Source organism: Astatotilapia calliptera, chromosome 17, assembly GCF_964374335.1.
Source record: "Astatotilapia calliptera chromosome 17, fAstCal68.1, whole genome shotgun sequence".
NCBI lineage: Eukaryota > Metazoa > Chordata > Actinopteri > Cichliformes > Cichlidae > Astatotilapia > Astatotilapia calliptera.
Genome location: NC_137438.1, coordinates 4505419 through 4522035, shown reverse-complemented (window position 1 = coordinate 4522035; position 16617 = coordinate 4505419). Strand labels below are relative to the sequence as shown.

The window sequence follows — 16617 nt, the reverse complement described above, 5'->3', positions numbered from 1 at the left end:
GAAACTCGCCTGAAACAAAGTATAGGTTTTCATTATGTGAATAATTTTAAAATCTTAGCTCAAACGGCTGCAAAACCTGTTTGCCCAGCACGGGGATATTGAGTTCTATAAGATAAAGCCATAAACATGTTTGTCTGAGTCTTCTATCAAAAGTTACAGCGATTTATATGAAGTTGTTCAAAAAAAACTTTATTTCGCCAAGACAATGCGTTTCTCACTGTTACATGCATTTGAATGGGAAACTCGCCTGAAACAAAGTATAGGTTTTCATTATGTGAATAATTTTAAAATCTTAGCTCAAACGGCTGCAAAACCTGTTTGCCCAAGCACGGGGATATTGAGTTCTATAAGATAAAGCCATAAACATGTTTGTCTGAGTCTTCTATCAAAAGTTACAGCGATTTATATGAAGTTGTTCAAAAACGCTTTATTTCGCCAAGACAATGCGTTTCTCACTGTTACATGCATTTGAATGGGAAACTCGCCTGAAACAAAGTATAGGTTTTCATTATGTGAATAATTTTAAAATCTTAGCTCAAACGGCTGCAAAACCTGTTTGGCCAAGCACGGGGATATTGAGTTCTATAAGATAAAGCCATAAACATGTTTGTCTGAGTCTTCTATCAAAAGTTACAGCGATTTATATGAAGTTGTTCAAAAACGCTTTATTTCGCCAAGACAATGCGTTTCTCACTGTTACATGCATTTGAATGGGAAACTCGCCTGAAACAAAGTATAGGTTTTCATTATGTGAATAATTTTAAAATCTTAGCTCAAACGGCTGCAAATCCTGTTTGCCCAGCACAGGGATATTGAGTTCTATAAGATAAAGCCATAAACATGTTTGTCTGAGTCTTCTATCAAAAGTTACAGCGATTTATATGAAGTTGTTCAAAAACGCTTTATTTCGCCAAGACAATGCGTTTCTCACTGTTACATGCATTTGAATGGGAAACTCGCCTGAAACAAAGTATAGGTTTTCATTATGTGAATAATTTTAAAATCTTAGCTCAAACGGCCGCAAAACCTCTTCTGTTTGCCCAGCACGGGGATATTGAGTTCTATAAGATAAAGCCATAAACATGTTTGTCTGAGTCTTCTATCAAAAGTTACAGCGATTTATATGAAGTTGTTCAAAAACGCTTTATTTCGCCAAGACAGTGTGTTTCTCACTGTTACATGCATTTGAATGGGAAACTCGCCTGAAACAAAGTATAGGTTTTCATTATGTGAATAATTTTAAAATCTTAGCTCAAACGGCTGCAAAACCTGTTTGCCCAGCACGGGGATATTGAGTTCTATAAAGCCATAAACATGTTTGTCTGAGTCTTCTATCAAAAGTTACAGCGATTTATATGAAGTTGTTCAAAAACGCTTTATTTCGCCAAGACAATGCGTTTCTCACTGTTACATGCATTTGAATGGGAAACTCGCCTGAGACAAAGTATAGGTTTTCATTATGTGAATAATTTTAAAATCTTAGCTCAAACGGCTGCAAAACCTGTTCTGTTTGCCCAGCACGGGGATATTGAGTTCTATAAGATAAAGCCATAAACATGTTTGTCTGAGTCTTCTATCAAAAGTTACAGCGATTTATATGAAGTTGTTCAAAAACGCTTTATTTCGCCAAGACAATGCGTTCCTCACTGTTACATGCATTTGAATGGGAAACTCGCCTGAAACAACGTATAGGTTTTCATTATGTGAATAATTTTAAAATCTTAGCTCAAACGGCTGCAAAACCTGTTTGCCCACAACCCGTTCTCACTCCCAAAGCGTAACATTTTACGCTAGGTGACAAATCGTCACCATATTACGTTTTTGGCTACCCACCACGTTCCTAAATGACGACCTCGGAAAAAGAGGAAATATGAGAACCGTCTGGACTGAACCTACACATGTTCGCTCTTATTCTTCAAATCGCTTAGAAACACACTATTTAACATCATTAAAGTCCTGGTTAAGGTCAGGAATAAGGTTATGGTCAGGGCTAGGGATAAGGTTAGGTTTAGGGCTGCAATACAGGGCTGGAACGTCTACTCCCGCGGGAGCGTCATTGCACTGGATTCCAGCCATAACCCGCCGCGTACCATAAGAACGCCGAAGGTCTCCTTTCGCGTTCCTCAGGAACACCGCGGGACGTGACAAAACGTCAACATGTTACGCCTCGGGAGTGAGAACGCTCTGTTGCCCAGCACGGGGATATTGAGTTCTATAAGATAAAGCCATAAACATGTTTGTCTGAGTCTTCTATCAAAAGTTACAGCGATTTATATGAAGTTGTTCAAAAACGCTTTATTTCGCCAAGACAATGCGTTTCTCACTGTTACATGCATTTGAATGGGAAACTCGCCTGAAACAAAGTATAGGTTTTCATTATGTGAATAATTTTAAAATCTTAGCTCAAACGGCTGCAAAACCTGTTTGCCCAGCACGGGGATATTGAGTTCTATAAGATAAAGCCATAAACATGTTTGTCTGAGTCTTCTATCAAAAGTTACAGCGATTTATATGAAGTTGTTCAAAAAAAACTTTATTTCGCCAAGACAATGCGTTTCTCACTGTTACATGCATTTGAATGGGAAACTCGCCTGAAACAAAGTATAGGTTTTCATTATGTGAATAATTTTAAAATCTTAGCTCAAACGGCTACAAAACCTGTTTGCCCAGCACGGGGATATTGAGTTCTATAAGATAAAGCCATAAACATGTTTGTCTGAGTCTTCTATCAAAAGTTACAGCGATTTATATGAAGTTGTTCAAAAACGCTTTATTTCGCCAAGACAATGCGTTTCTCACTGTTACATGCATTTGAATGGGAAACTCGCCTGAAACAACGTATAGGTTTTCATTATGTGAATAATTTTAAAATCTTAGCTCAAACGGCTGCAAAACCTGTTTGCCCAGCACGGGGATATTGAGTTCTATAAGATAAAGCCATAAACATGTTTGTCTGAGTCTTCTATCAAAAGTTACAGCGATTTATATGAAGTTGTTCAAAAACGCTTTATTTCGCCAAGACAATGCGTTTCTCACTGTTACATGCATTTGAATGGGAAACTCGCCTGAAACAAAGTATAGGTTTTCATTATGTGAATAATTTTAAAATCTTAGCTCAAACGGCTGCAAAACCTGTTCTGTTTGCCCAGCACGGGGATATTGAGTTCTATAAGATAAAGCCATAAACATGTTTGTCTGAGTCTTCTATCAAAGGTTACAGCGATTTATATGAAGTTGTTCAAAAACGCTTTATTTCGCCAAGACAGTGTGTTTCTCACTGTTACATGCATTTGAATGGGAAACTCGCCTGAAACAAAGTATAGGTTTTCATTATGTGAATAATTTTAAAATCTTAGCTCAAACGGCTGCAAAACCTGTTTGCCCAGCACAGGGATATTGAGTTCTATAAGATAAAGCCATAAACATGTTTGTCTGAGTCTTCTATCAAAAGTTACAGCGATTTATATGAAGTTGTTCAAAAACGCTTTATTTCGCCAAGACAATGCGTTTCTCACTGTTACATGCATTTGAATGGGAAACTCGCCTGAAACAACGTATAGGTTTTCATTATGTGAATAATTTTAAAATCTTAGCTCAAACGGCTGCAAAACCTGTTTGCCCAGCACGGGGATATTGAGTTCTATAAGATAAAGCCATAAACATGTTTGTCTGAGTCTTCTATCAAAAGTTACAGCGATTTATATGAAGTTGTTCAAAAACGCTTTATTTCGCCAAGACAGTGGGTTTTAGAGTCTTCATCATTAAATCTCTGGTTGCTTCATTTTTCTATCCTATATCAGATATTTTAAAGGTTATCTTAGGTAAAGTTCCATTCTCATGGTGAGGCAAAGTGCTTTATGTGTGTGTGTGCCCGTGTCATGAACGGCTATAAAAGGCCTATAATTAAAGAACAAAGCGGGGTTTGAGTTCGAGTTGCGGCAGACTGTCACTACTTGTAAATGGAACGCAGCCTTCCTACGGCGGACAGCTAATAACAGGAATCGGACGCGGTCCAGCCAAGTCCACAGCAACCACCATAGCAACCGCCTAGCATGACCTTAAAAACATATTCTGTCTTCATAACTATCAAAATCGTGAAATGATTTGCAAAGTGTGAAAGTGTTACAGCTGCAGAGAGCTATGGCGGTATCTATGGAAGCTGTTTACATAGCTAATAATATACGATGTAACCATGGAGACAGTCAGTCACTTGAGCTAGCGGTGCATGTTTACTACAGTGAATAAGGTGATTGAGTGCACAGCGTCCACACTCTGCAGGGGGTAAAGACATTACTTCAATATTGTTTTATATTGATATATATTAGCCTTCTGTTGACCATCACCTCAGGTTCACCATTACAGTTTCAGATTACAGATGCACACTGTCTAAACACATTCAAAAACTCATGTCTCAGAAATAAGCACAGCTGTTCATGTTTGTCATTAGAGTTTTATTTGTAAGAAAATTATGAACTTCATATTGTGCATTAAATAAAAGAACATTTCACAACTCTGAGTCAACAGAAACAGGTAACAGAAATGTCTCTAATGTGTACAGTGTAGTGTAAGCATTAAAAGATCATAAAGGAAAAACTAACATTTATGTGAAACTAATTGTAATAAAAAATGAGCAGGTGCTTTATAGATTTAAAAGAAAGAATCTGAAAACAACACTTTTTTGGTCTAAGTGATCAAAGTAGAAAACAGAACTGATGTTCAAGAACAAACCGTAGCTGCACTAATATTACACATCTCGATCGTTGTACTGAACAGACATGTTGCTTTTAAAACCACATGCAGTGTGTGACCATGACTGTTCACTGAGACCATGAACGCCACTTCGCTGAAGCATTCTTCTTCTTCTTCTTGCCATTAAATTGGAAGCAGAAGCAGCACGAGCTGATTTGATCTACTGAAAGGAAAAAGCAGAACATCTGAGTTGAAACCAGTCAGCTGAAATCATTAAGACAGGAACAAATTCAATGCAGTGTCTCAAGTGGCTTAGCCTGTTACAACTGTTGATACAAGCTAAATACGGTTAACACACAGTGTCAGGGAGCTCCAGTGTGGGAACTAGTGGCTTTAGGTTTGTAGTCATTTAACTTTCATCCATTCATTCGTTTAATTCAGGAGGAAGAAATGCCAGGTTGGTGCAGGCTGGTTACATGTATTTGGTCCCATGCTGTCTTTAATTAAATGACTTGGTTCATTTTATGGCTGGGCTGTATGTGGGGTTATATCATGTTATTTGGGCAGGAGTACCTGTCCCCTGTTAGACTTAGAAAGTTTCTCCATAAGTAGAGTTTCTAACTCTTCTAGCACATCTGTGGCTGACAGCTTTTTGGTGGCTCTTTTTACCCCACACTGGTTGTGAGTGTGTAAATAGCCCCACTAGTTATTTTGGGTTGCAGTTAACTAGGGAGGAAGGGGTGGGTATGCCATGATTAGGTGAATAACAATTATATGTGATACATAAATTTCACAATGCATGCATATATCTCTATCAATTAAACCTGGCCTGAGGGCTGCCATTTTTTACATTCAGTTATTTCTCTTAGAAATGTTGGAACTAAATAATGAATGTGTTACAGTTAAAGTGAAACACTGGTCAGTGTAAATGGCTCATTGGGACACAGAAACCTTTAAATTAAACCTGATATCTAGTGTCAAACAATATCAAAGCTGTAAAAGATGTTTACATTCAGAATTTATAAAACTATTATTGTAAATAAAGTCAAACAAGTGAGCTTTTCTCTTTGTGCTGAATATCAACACTGTGGTTTCTTAGACTGTAAGCTGTACTTTAGTGCAACCAGTTGCAGAAGCTGCCACTCCAAATGTCTTTTGATAACAAGAAAAAAATACCTTTTCAGTACACGGCCTGAAGTTCTTCTCCGAAATCTTCTGCAATCGGCTTTGTCTGCTGGTTTGAAGACAATAAACCATAAAAAAGATGATTTAGTCACTTTGTCTGTGTCATGCAGCTCGAATGTGTCGTGTAACGATGTTGAATAGCCGTCGTTATCCCTCTGCTGCGTCAGTAGGATTGTACTGTACAGCATCTCATTGATATTTGAGGAATGCTAATGTAACACGATAACAGACTTACATCATTAAAATATAAAGTGCAGGAGATATTTAGATATTTTTTATATTTATATTACATTTTATAGCTGACGGATATTACTAAATAGATAGAATTTACTAAATAGCTGGATGAACATGAAAAATATGTCTATAATAACAAATGACCATGAGAGCCAGTAGAATTAATTCAGCTGGACACTCAAAAGACGTCCTTAAATGCTCTTTAAGTGGCAGAACAGATGAACAAACAGTTAATCGCTTACTTGAGATGAAATCTGCTCAGCTACTTTGAAAACAGCTTCTAACTGGTTCCTCCTTTAACAGGATGACTGCTCAGGGGTAAGGCCATCATGCAATCCAGCAACCTTTATGGTTCTGCTTTGATTCACCAGGAACTATTAGGGAAACCTTCCAGCGCCTCCTGTGAAAGACACAGGCATAAACACACAAACATTTATTAACATGTTCCACAGTGTTCCAGTTTGATTTTCTTATCCTGTGGACAACAACGTACATGGATGCAGGTTTATTGTTAACTTTTGTAAGGTTTATTTAATGAACATATCCAGCTGCAGCTCCACTGTGATCCTGAACTGGATAAGCACTTAAGAAAATGTGTCAATAAATGGACAAACATCAACTTACTATATTTATCCAAACAGACGGGACCAATAATGCTTCGCTGAGTTAGAGACTTTAACAGACTCTTCTATGTAAGAATGTCTCGTGCTGATATACCTGCAAACTTGACAACAAAGGTTTTTCAGACTACATGTAGCTGTCCTCTATGTCAGCTAACACATTTACATTTATGTCACACTTATTTCTGCTTTCCCATTTTATAATTATTACTTACATTTTGATTAGATACCTTGAGTTTGTAAATGATCAGATTACATAATTGGAATACAATGTATCCAATTCAGGGTTGCGGGAGGATGAAGCCTATCCCAGCTGATACAGGACAAAGACAGGCTGCCAGTTTATTGCAGGGCTAATACAACATGTGTAACAGAAAATCCACTTAAATGTTTGATATTTCTTATAATAATCATAATTATGACTATTATTTAAAGGTTTCTTCATAAATACATTTTGATTTTTTATAACCCCTAAAATATAAACCTGAGCTGTTTCAGATTCTGACCTCTGACCTCAGTGACCTGGCTGTGTCCTCACTGCAGCTCCCTCTTGGAAGTACGTCTGCTTCTTGTCTTCCCCCAGTGTTGACTGCCTGATATCAAGATATCACGTACTGTAACTGAGGAACAAAAAAGGACAAACACTTGCCTTCATTTAAAAGTACATTCATACAGAGATAATCTATGGAAACACACTAGTTCACAGTTTGGGAGGAACCAGTTCCTGTGAAACATTTCTGTATATGAACATCATGTGGAGAATGAATGAAATGAGTTCTTCAGGTGACTCAGCAGTCCCACACTGACAAATGAAATCTAGTTAAACTATTAAGCATATTTGCTCTTCTGAAATCTGTGTTAAACAACAACAAACATAAATTAGTAACAAAAACTACAGCTGAGTATAGGCTTTACAAACCACCAGCAGCCATAATGCTAAATTTTAATCTTCAAATGTTTCTGAGCTGTCTTCAACCTGCTTTTAGCACATTAAAGTCTCAATAAATAAAGTCAATGCAGACTCAATCCTAAATGTTCAGCACACAGAGACACAGAGGTACTGTTTAAAGTTTAGTGTTAACTTGAGTCACTGATCATTCACAGTATTACAGAGTCTGGCAGTCTTTGCATGATGTCCACGTCACTGTAAGTTTCTAGCTGACTCTCAGGTGTGCCAGCAGGAAAGAGTAATAATAACCTGCATCCTGAGGTTTGTCATGCAGGATTAAAGGAGCCAAGCTTTGTTCACACAGCTAGGATTGTATTTTACACTGACCCTGGGTCAGTATCAACTTCAAGAAGACAGCTGTAACTGTTGATAGAAGAATCACACACACATATTTATGGCTTTGCCTTATAGAATTCAGCATCTCAGTGCTCAGGAAATAGGTTTTGCAGCTGTTTGAGATAAGATTTTCAAGTTATTCACAAATTAAAACCTATACTTTGTGTCGGGCAAGAACTAAATTCAAATGCATGTAACAGTGAGAAACGCGTTTCTCATCAACTTCATAGAGCTTGCTGTAACTTTTGATAGAAGACTCAGACAAACATATTCATGGCTTTATCTTATAGACTTCAATATCCCCCCAATGTGTGTGTGAGTCTTCTCTCAAAATTTACAGCTGTCTTTATGAAGTTTATGGAAAAACGCTTTATTTCACCACGTTAGTGCGTTTCTCGCTATTACATGCATTTGAATGGAGTTCTCGCCCGACACAAAGTATAGGTTTTCAATTTGTGAATAACTTGAAAATCTTAGCTCAAACAGCTGCAAAACCTATTTCCTCAGCACGGAGATGCTGAATTCTATAAGGCAAAGCCATAAATATGTGTGTGTGTGAGTCCTCTATCAAAAGTTACAGCTGTCTTCATGAAGTTGATACTGACCCAGGGTCAGTGTAAAATACAAGTTATTCACATAATGAAAACTTATACTTTGTTTCGTGCAAGAACTCCATTCAAATGCATGTAATAGTCAGAAACGCACTGTCTCGGCGAAATGAAGCCTTTTTGTACAACTTCATGAAGTTAGCTGTAACCTTTGATAAAAGGCTCAAAGCAGAGGGATAACGACGGCTATTCAACATCGTTACACGACACATTCGAGCTGCATGACGCAGACAAAGTGACTAAATCATCTTTTTTGTGGTTTATTGTCTTCAAACCAGCAGACAAAGCCGATTGCAGAAGATGTCGGAGAAGAACTTCAGGCCGTGTACTGAAAAGGTATTTTTTTCTTGTTATCAAAAGACATTTGGAGTGGCAGCTTCTGCAACTGGTTGCACTAAAGTACAGCTTACAGTCTAAGAAACCACAGTGTTGATATTCAGCACAAAGAGAAAAGCTCACTTGTTTGAATTTATTTACAATCATAGTTTTATAAATTCTGAATGTAAACATCTTTTACAGCTTTGATATTGTTTGACACTAGATATCAGGTTTAATTTAAAGGTTTCTGTGTCCCAATGAGCCATTTACACTGACCAGTGTTTCACTTTAACTGTAACACATTCATTATTTAGTTCCAACATTTCTAAGAGAAATAACTGAATGTAAAAAATGGCAGCCCTCAGGCCAGGTTTAATTGATAGAGATATATGCATGCATTGTGAAATTTATGTATCACATATAATTGTTATTCACCTAATCATGGCATACCCACCCCTTCCTCCCTAGTTAACTGCAACCCAAAATAACTAGTGGGGCTATTTACACACTCACAACCAGTGTGGGGTAAAAAGAGCCACCAAAAAGCTGTCAGCCACAGATGTGCTAGAAGAGTTAGAAACTCTACTTATGGAGAAACTTTCTAAGTCTAACAGGGGACAGGTACTCCTGCCCAAATAACATGATATAACCCCACATACAGCCCAGCCATAAAATGAACCAAGTCATTTAATTAAAGACAGCATGGGACCAAATGCATGTAACCAGCCTGCACCAACCTGGCATTTCTTCCTCCTGAATTAAACGAATGAATGGATGAAAGTTAAATGACTACAAACCTAAAGCCACTAGTTCCCACACTGGAGCTCCCTGACACTGTGTGTTAACCGTATTTAGCTTGTATCAACAGTTGTAACAGGCTAAGCCACTTGAGACACTGCATTGAATTTGTTCCTGTCTTAATGATTTCAGCTGACTGGTTTCAACTCAGATGTTCTGCTTTTTCCTTTCAGTAGATCAAATCAGCTCGTGCTGCTTCTGCTTCCAATTTAATGGCAAGAAGAAGAAGAAGAATGCTTCAGCGAAGTGGCGTTCATGGTCTCAGTGAACAGTCATGGTCACACACTGCATGTGGTTTTAAAAGCAACATGTCTGTTCAGTACAACGATCGAGATGTGTAATATTAGTGCAGCTACGGTTTGTTCTTGAACATCAGTTCTGTTTTCTACTTTGATCACTTAGACCAAAAAAGTGTTGTTTTCAGATTCTTTCTTTTAAATCTATAAAGCACCTGCTCATTTTTTATTACAATTAGTTTCACATAAATGTTAGTTTTTCCTTTATGATCTTTTAATGCTTACACTACACTGTACACATTAGAGACATTTCTGTTACCTGTTTCTGTTGACTCAGAGTTGTGAAATGTTCTTTTATTTAATGCACAATATGAAGTTCATAATTTTCTTACAAATAAAACTCTAATGACAAACATGAACAGCTGTGCTTATTTCTGAGACATGAGTTTTTGAATGTGTTTAGACAGTGTGCATCTGTAATCTGAAACTGTAATGGTGAACCTGAGGTGATGGTCAACAGAAGGCTAATATATATCAATATAAAACAATATTGAAGTAATGTCTTTACCCCCTGCAGAGTGTGGACGCTGTGCACTCAATCACCTTATTCACTGTAGTAAACATGCACCGCTAGCTCAAGTGACTGACTGTCTCCATGGTTACATCGTATATTATTAGCTATGTAAACAGCTTCCATAGATACCGCCATAGCTCTCTGCAGCTGTAACACTTTCACACTTTGCAAATCATTTCACGATTTTGATAGTTATGAAGACAGAATATGTTTTTAAGGTCATGCTAGGCGGTTGCTATGGTGGTTGCTGTGGACTTGGCTGGACCGCGTCCGATTCCTGTTATTAGCTGTCCGCCGTAGGAAGGCTGCGTTCCATTTACAAGTAGTGACAGTCTGCCGCAACTCGAACTCAAACCCCGCTTTGTTCTTTAATTATAGGCCTTTTATAGCCGTTCATGACACGGGCACACACACACATAAAGCACTTTGCCTCACCATGAGAATGGAACTTTACCTAAGCTAACCTTTAAAATATCTGATATAGGATAGAAAAAATGAAGCAACCAGAGATTTAATGATGAAGACTCTGGGTTCTGTAGTGACCTGAATGACTCTTTGCATACAATTTATTGAAGAGGACTTTAGAATGCACTTTACATTTAGACTGTTGCTGTTTAATTTTTTACATTGTTGCGGTGTTATGTCATGAATAAAGTTCACCTGCTGGGGGTTTGATGGATCAGATCATCATAATCAATGGGTCCTGAGGTGGGCGGGACTGTCTCTGGTGATGTCACCATGAAGGAACAGCATCTGGCACGTGTTGCTGAAACATCCCAGTACACTGGTGTAGTTTCCTCTCCAGCTGTTTGACATTTGACACTTCAACATTAAGGAGAAGAAGAAGAAACAGTGTTAGGTCAGGTGACCACATGGTTTCTAAAGTAACTGACAGGAAGTAACCAGGCCGTTAGAAATGGATGGCATGTGTTTAGAGTTACTGGAGTTGGGTAACTCTACTTACCAAAAGCAGAAGCACACAGATGAAGGATCAGATGCTGAATGTTGCAGGAACATGCTCGTGCGGTGGTCATTCAGTGCTGCTCCGGCAGGTTAGACAGTCCAAGACTGATATACTGCCCATCTGAGAGTTTGAAAACACACATGCAAAGATTTATTTTGTATTACAGTCAAAGTTGGATGTTCATTTTTGTCCTTTAAAAATGTTTGTGTATTTGAAAGCGCTAACATTTAAGGATGACTTGGATCGTCTCCTTTAAAGGGGAGACAAGTGTATCCACTGATCCACGTCACTTTACCTGGATGATGACTCCTCTCCCCCTCACTCAGAAACGCTCCTAATATAACCAAGCAAATAAATAATATTGAAGATTTACTTACATCATTACAAAAACAGGAAAAACATCTCCCTTTGATTCTATTTCTCCATTCCTGCTGAACATCAGGCAACAAATATCTCAATAAATCACAGTAAAATGTAAAGCACATGTTTTCTCTGCTTTGTCTAACCTCTGCAGAGCCTCTGTCAAGAAAAACATATCTGTAAGCATAAAACAAATATACATTTCATAACACGTCACTGGACAAACCTCGGTCAGTTGATTTCCTCTGTGCAGTGTAGACGAACATCAGTCAGCAAGTCAAGGTGGTGAGATGGACTGGTGTCCTTTGTGACTCTGCTGGTTCTTCTGAGGAAATACCACCGTCTCTCCACACCGTCACCATCTGTGAGCACAAACTGCTGCTCTGCTCTGCCAGCATGTAGGAAATCACATATCACACACACAGGGGTGAAGAAACATTAGAACTCAACTTTGGATACTTTAGATCTAAACAGATCAAAGTAGCTCTTAGCTTCAACAATCAGTGAACAGACAAACAATGATACCATACTGATTCTGTATGAATACAATATGGTATTTTCAATACAGGTGTCAAATTAATTTACTAAAACTAATACAGATATATGTATTTTTTTTTATATAAATTCGTTTGCTAAATTATAAGAATATATATTTTTTCATTTAACAATTGCAACTGAAAGAAATTAAATATTGAACAAAAATATATTGTCACATTCTGAGCATGCTCAGCATGCTGACAGACTTGAAGTTGCTACAGATTTTAAGAAGTGATAATTATAGGGAAAAAACTTCTCTTTTTCATCCGTTTAATCAAACATTTGATGCCTTAGATGTCTCAGTCCTATAGCATTCTGCAACTACAACTAAGCTGAAGCTTGGATTTGGCTGCAGGTGCCCTGTACATCCTTCTCAACATGTGGGTACCATTTAATCACACTTCTTCCTGAGCTTTGCTTCGTCACAAGACCAAAGGTGGCATCCCGTGTCACGGTCATATCATCATCCAGAAGAAACATTTGAAGAAACATCATGGAGAAGAAACATTTACGCGCCTCCCGGTTTTGTTTTCTGATCCTGCAAAAAGACTGAGGACAACAAAGCCCAGAGAACACGAGATACACAACATCCAACATTCAGACTCAACAGCCTCCATAAATGAAGAGCACCAGGTTGGTTCAGTTATAGTAGATGTCATGGAATTTTTTAAATAAAGTCTGCAACACAGAAAGAGCTGTGATCATGCTATTTATTACTGTGCACAGGAGAGCAAACACACATCAAACATCACAGTTCAGTCATGTCAGCTCTGCCACTTCACGTGTCTCGCTATGAAACCTAACGGATCAATGGTTATGCTGTTTTGTGCCCTTGACGTTATCAGCACCTGTAAAGGGAGTTGTTTTCTCAAACTGCTGAAGTAAGTTCATCTAGTTTTAGAAACCTTCATTGAACAGTCTATAACAGTGTCACAACTAAGCATATGCATAAGCACTTAAATGCTTTAAATGAGAATAACATAAAATTTCTATTACAGGAGCTAGAGCCTGTCCCAGTAGTCATAGGTAGAGCACACCTGGACAGGTCACCAAGTCTGTCAGAGGACTAACACAGATGCAGCCTGACTCAATCCTAAATGTTCAGCACACAGAGACACAGAGGTACCGTTTAAAGTTTAGTGTTAACTTGAGTCACTGATCATTTGCAGTATTACAGAGTCTGGCAGTCTTTGCATGATGTCCACGTCACTGTAAGTTTCTAGCTGACTCTCAGGTGTGACAGGTGTGCCAGCAGGAAAGAGTAATAATAGCCTGCATCCTGAGGTTTTTCATGCAGGATTAAAGGAGCCAGGCTTTGTTCACACAGCTAGGATTGTATTTTACACTGACCCTGGGTCAGTATAAGTATCATACAGTTTAAACGAAGCACTGAAACTTGCACATATTTATTACAGATGCACTGAAGCTAATCGAGATATTTGCTGTCAGTCTGTGGCTGCGATTAAACACTTTACTGGAAACTTTATTAACTAGTAACTTCGTCAGTCATGACAGAAGCTAATATTTCTGTGCTAACATCGTTTAAACAGTAACAGCTTTACTCCAATATAAGCTAACGTTTACACCGTAACTTTAAGCTAGCACCATAAAGACGGTAAAACACGTAATAACATCTACAAATGCATCTTAAAGCTGTTATATTAGCACTCGGTGTATTACTAACATAACCACATTAACATTATTGACACTCGCTGGTCTGACTTTTAATAGTCATTCTATAAATGCTGTCCGTTTAAACGGTCTTACCTGTACACACTCCTGTATCCACCGGATTGCAGCCAGAGTGGATTCTGGAGTCTTCCCACGCTCCTGTTAGTGATCCTCCATCTGGATGGATGATAACAACCTTCTGAACAATCTAGCAGGAGATGGTCCATATCTAGGGGATATGGACTGACAACAGCCGAAGCGGGTGAATAAAGTCACCCAGTCGCTAGCTGTGCGATTACCCAGCATACACCAGCACAATATTAGGCACAGCACCACCATAGACATTTTCAGTGGTTTTGAATGCAGGACATGGTTATCTTACCTTGTAAAATGCATGACAATAAAACAGCTAACCACCATAAAATGGTATTGTGTATGTATGTATGTGCATGTGTGTGTGTGTGAGAGAGAGAGAGAGGGGGGGGGGGGGGGGGGGGAGAGAGAGATCAAAGGCGTGCGCTTATGTTTTTTCTTGATCAAGAGTGTGCCTCCTCTCTCTTATTGGATGTATGGTATAGCATGTTTATTCAGGTGCACCTTTGAAGTCTATGAGAATACTTTGCAGCCTGGTCTGAGTGGTCATTTCTGCACAGACACAATGAAGCGTGCACTCAGTTTAGAGGAGGCTGTTGCTGCAGTTTTGCACTCTCCACAAGCAGTGGAGATACTTCTGACAGCGAAGAAGAATTTTTGCCAGGCACCGAGGAGCTTTGCAGCTCATGTGCGGAGGAGGAGAAGGAGAAGGAGGAAGAAGAGCAGGAGGAAGAGACAAGACTGGAGGATGGCCAGTGGAGATCTAAAAATGGAGAAATCATGTGGCAACCCACACACGAAGAGGTCCTGCCATTTTTTCCTCCCCCCATTTTAACCCCAGGACCAACCCATTATGCAATTCGTATAGGATCAGCAGCCCTGTGAGCACTTTCCATCTTTTTTTTGCAGAGGACATTATGCAGCTAATCCTGCATTTCACCAACCTGCAGGGGCAACAGGTCAGTAAAAGACTGGAAGGACATAGATGAGGAGTTGCAGGCTTACATGGGGCTTGTGATGCTGGCTGGCCTGTACAGGTCTCAACATGAAACGACAACAAGCCTGTGAAATGGGGAGACAGGGCTCTTCTGTTTCATGCTACCATGTCAAAAAAAAAAATGATTTGAGCAAATTAATCGGGCAGTAAGATTCGATGATCGTCTCTCCCGTCCAGGTCGCTAGGGGGGGGGGCAAGGCTGTGGTTTCCTACATCCCCAAGCAAAGAAAAAAGGTTGTCTTATTGAGCACCAGGCACCGTGAGCTACAAGTCCAGGACTCTGGGAAGAGAAAGCCCCACATCATCCTGGATTATAACAAATGCAAAGGGACTGTGGATCATTTGGACCAGGTAAGCACAATTATAAGTAATTTATTTGCCAAATTGTTTACCGTTTCTCATTGTTATAACTGATAAAGTCAGATAATGTGATTATAATAGTTTTGATATGAGATGATAGTTTTAGACTATGATAGTTTTGATAGTTACAGTAAGGAGGGGGGGGGGGGGGGGGTCCAGTTTGACGCCCACAGGCAGGAAGAATCTCTTGCTTATGGCTGTATAAATCTGTTCATGTCACCTGATCATTTCTTTTTGTTTTGCAGGTTTGTGGCAACTACTCCTGCCGTAGAAGGACACGTAGGTGGCCCATGTGTCTGTTCTACCACATGATCGAGGTAAGCTGCTATAATGCTTTCATTCAAGACAGCTGTAACTTTTGATAGAAGACGCATATAAACATATTTATGGCTTTATCTTTTAAAGTTCGATATCCCCGTGTTGAGCAAACAGGTTTTGCAGCTGTTTGATCTAAGATTTTCAAGTTATTCACAAAATGAATACCTATACTTTGTTTCGTGCGACAACTCCATTCAAATGCATGTAATAGTCAGAAACGCACTGTCTTGGCGAAATAAAGCGTTTACAACTTCATGAAGACAGCTCTAACTTTTGATAGGAGACTCAGATATGCGTATTTATGGCTTTATCTGATCGAATTCAATATCCGTGTTGAGCAAACAGTTTTAAAGCTATGTGAGCTAAGATTTTCAAGTTATTCACAAGATGAAAACCTATACTTTGTTTCGTGCGAGAACTCCATTCAAATGCATGTAATAGTCAGAAACGCACGGTCTCGGCGAAATAAAGTGTTTTTGTACAGCTTGAAGTTACCTGTAACTTTTGATAGAAGGCTCAGACACACATCAATATGGCTTTGCCTTATACAATTCAGCATCTCCGTGCTGGGGAAACAGGTTTTGCAGCTGTTTGAGCCAAGAGCTTCCAGTTATTGAAAAAATGAAAGCCTATACTTTGTTTCGTGCGAGAACTCCATTCAAATGCATGTAAAAGTCAGAAACGCACTGTCTCGGCGAAATAAAGGGTTTACAACTTCATGAAGACAGCTGTAACTTTTGATAGGAAACTCAGATATACGTATTTATGGC

At 38.9% G+C, this 16617-nt stretch overlaps 2 long non-coding RNA genes across 9 annotated transcripts; one reads left to right on the top strand and one right to left on the bottom strand.

Annotated features, from left to right (window-relative positions):
- Positions 1–4430: 4430 nt before the first annotated feature.
- LOC145421372 (uncharacterized) lies at positions 4431–14518 on the bottom strand. 8 transcript variants are annotated; one of them, XR_013902710.1, is made up of 10 exons: positions 14462–14518; positions 14176–14256; positions 12098–12957; positions 11807–11845; positions 11512–11631; positions 11208–11369; positions 7235–7348; positions 6351–6508; positions 5866–5923; positions 4431–4912 (listed from the first exon to the last, which is right to left on the bottom strand). It is a non-coding gene; the product is annotated as an uncharacterized LOC145421372 (long non-coding RNA). The 8 variants fall into 8 exon arrangements; XR_013902708.1 differs by lacking the exon at positions 14462–14518 and having other exon boundaries at positions 14176–14440; XR_013902707.1 differs by lacking the exons at positions 14176–14256; positions 14462–14518 and having other exon boundaries at positions 12098–12259; positions 12797–13454.
- Positions 8796–10392, top strand: LOC145421373 (uncharacterized). Its single transcript, XR_013902715.1, has 2 exons — positions 8796–8957; positions 9911–10392. It is a non-coding gene; the product is annotated as an uncharacterized LOC145421373 (long non-coding RNA).
- Positions 14519–16617: the final 2099 nt, after the last annotated feature.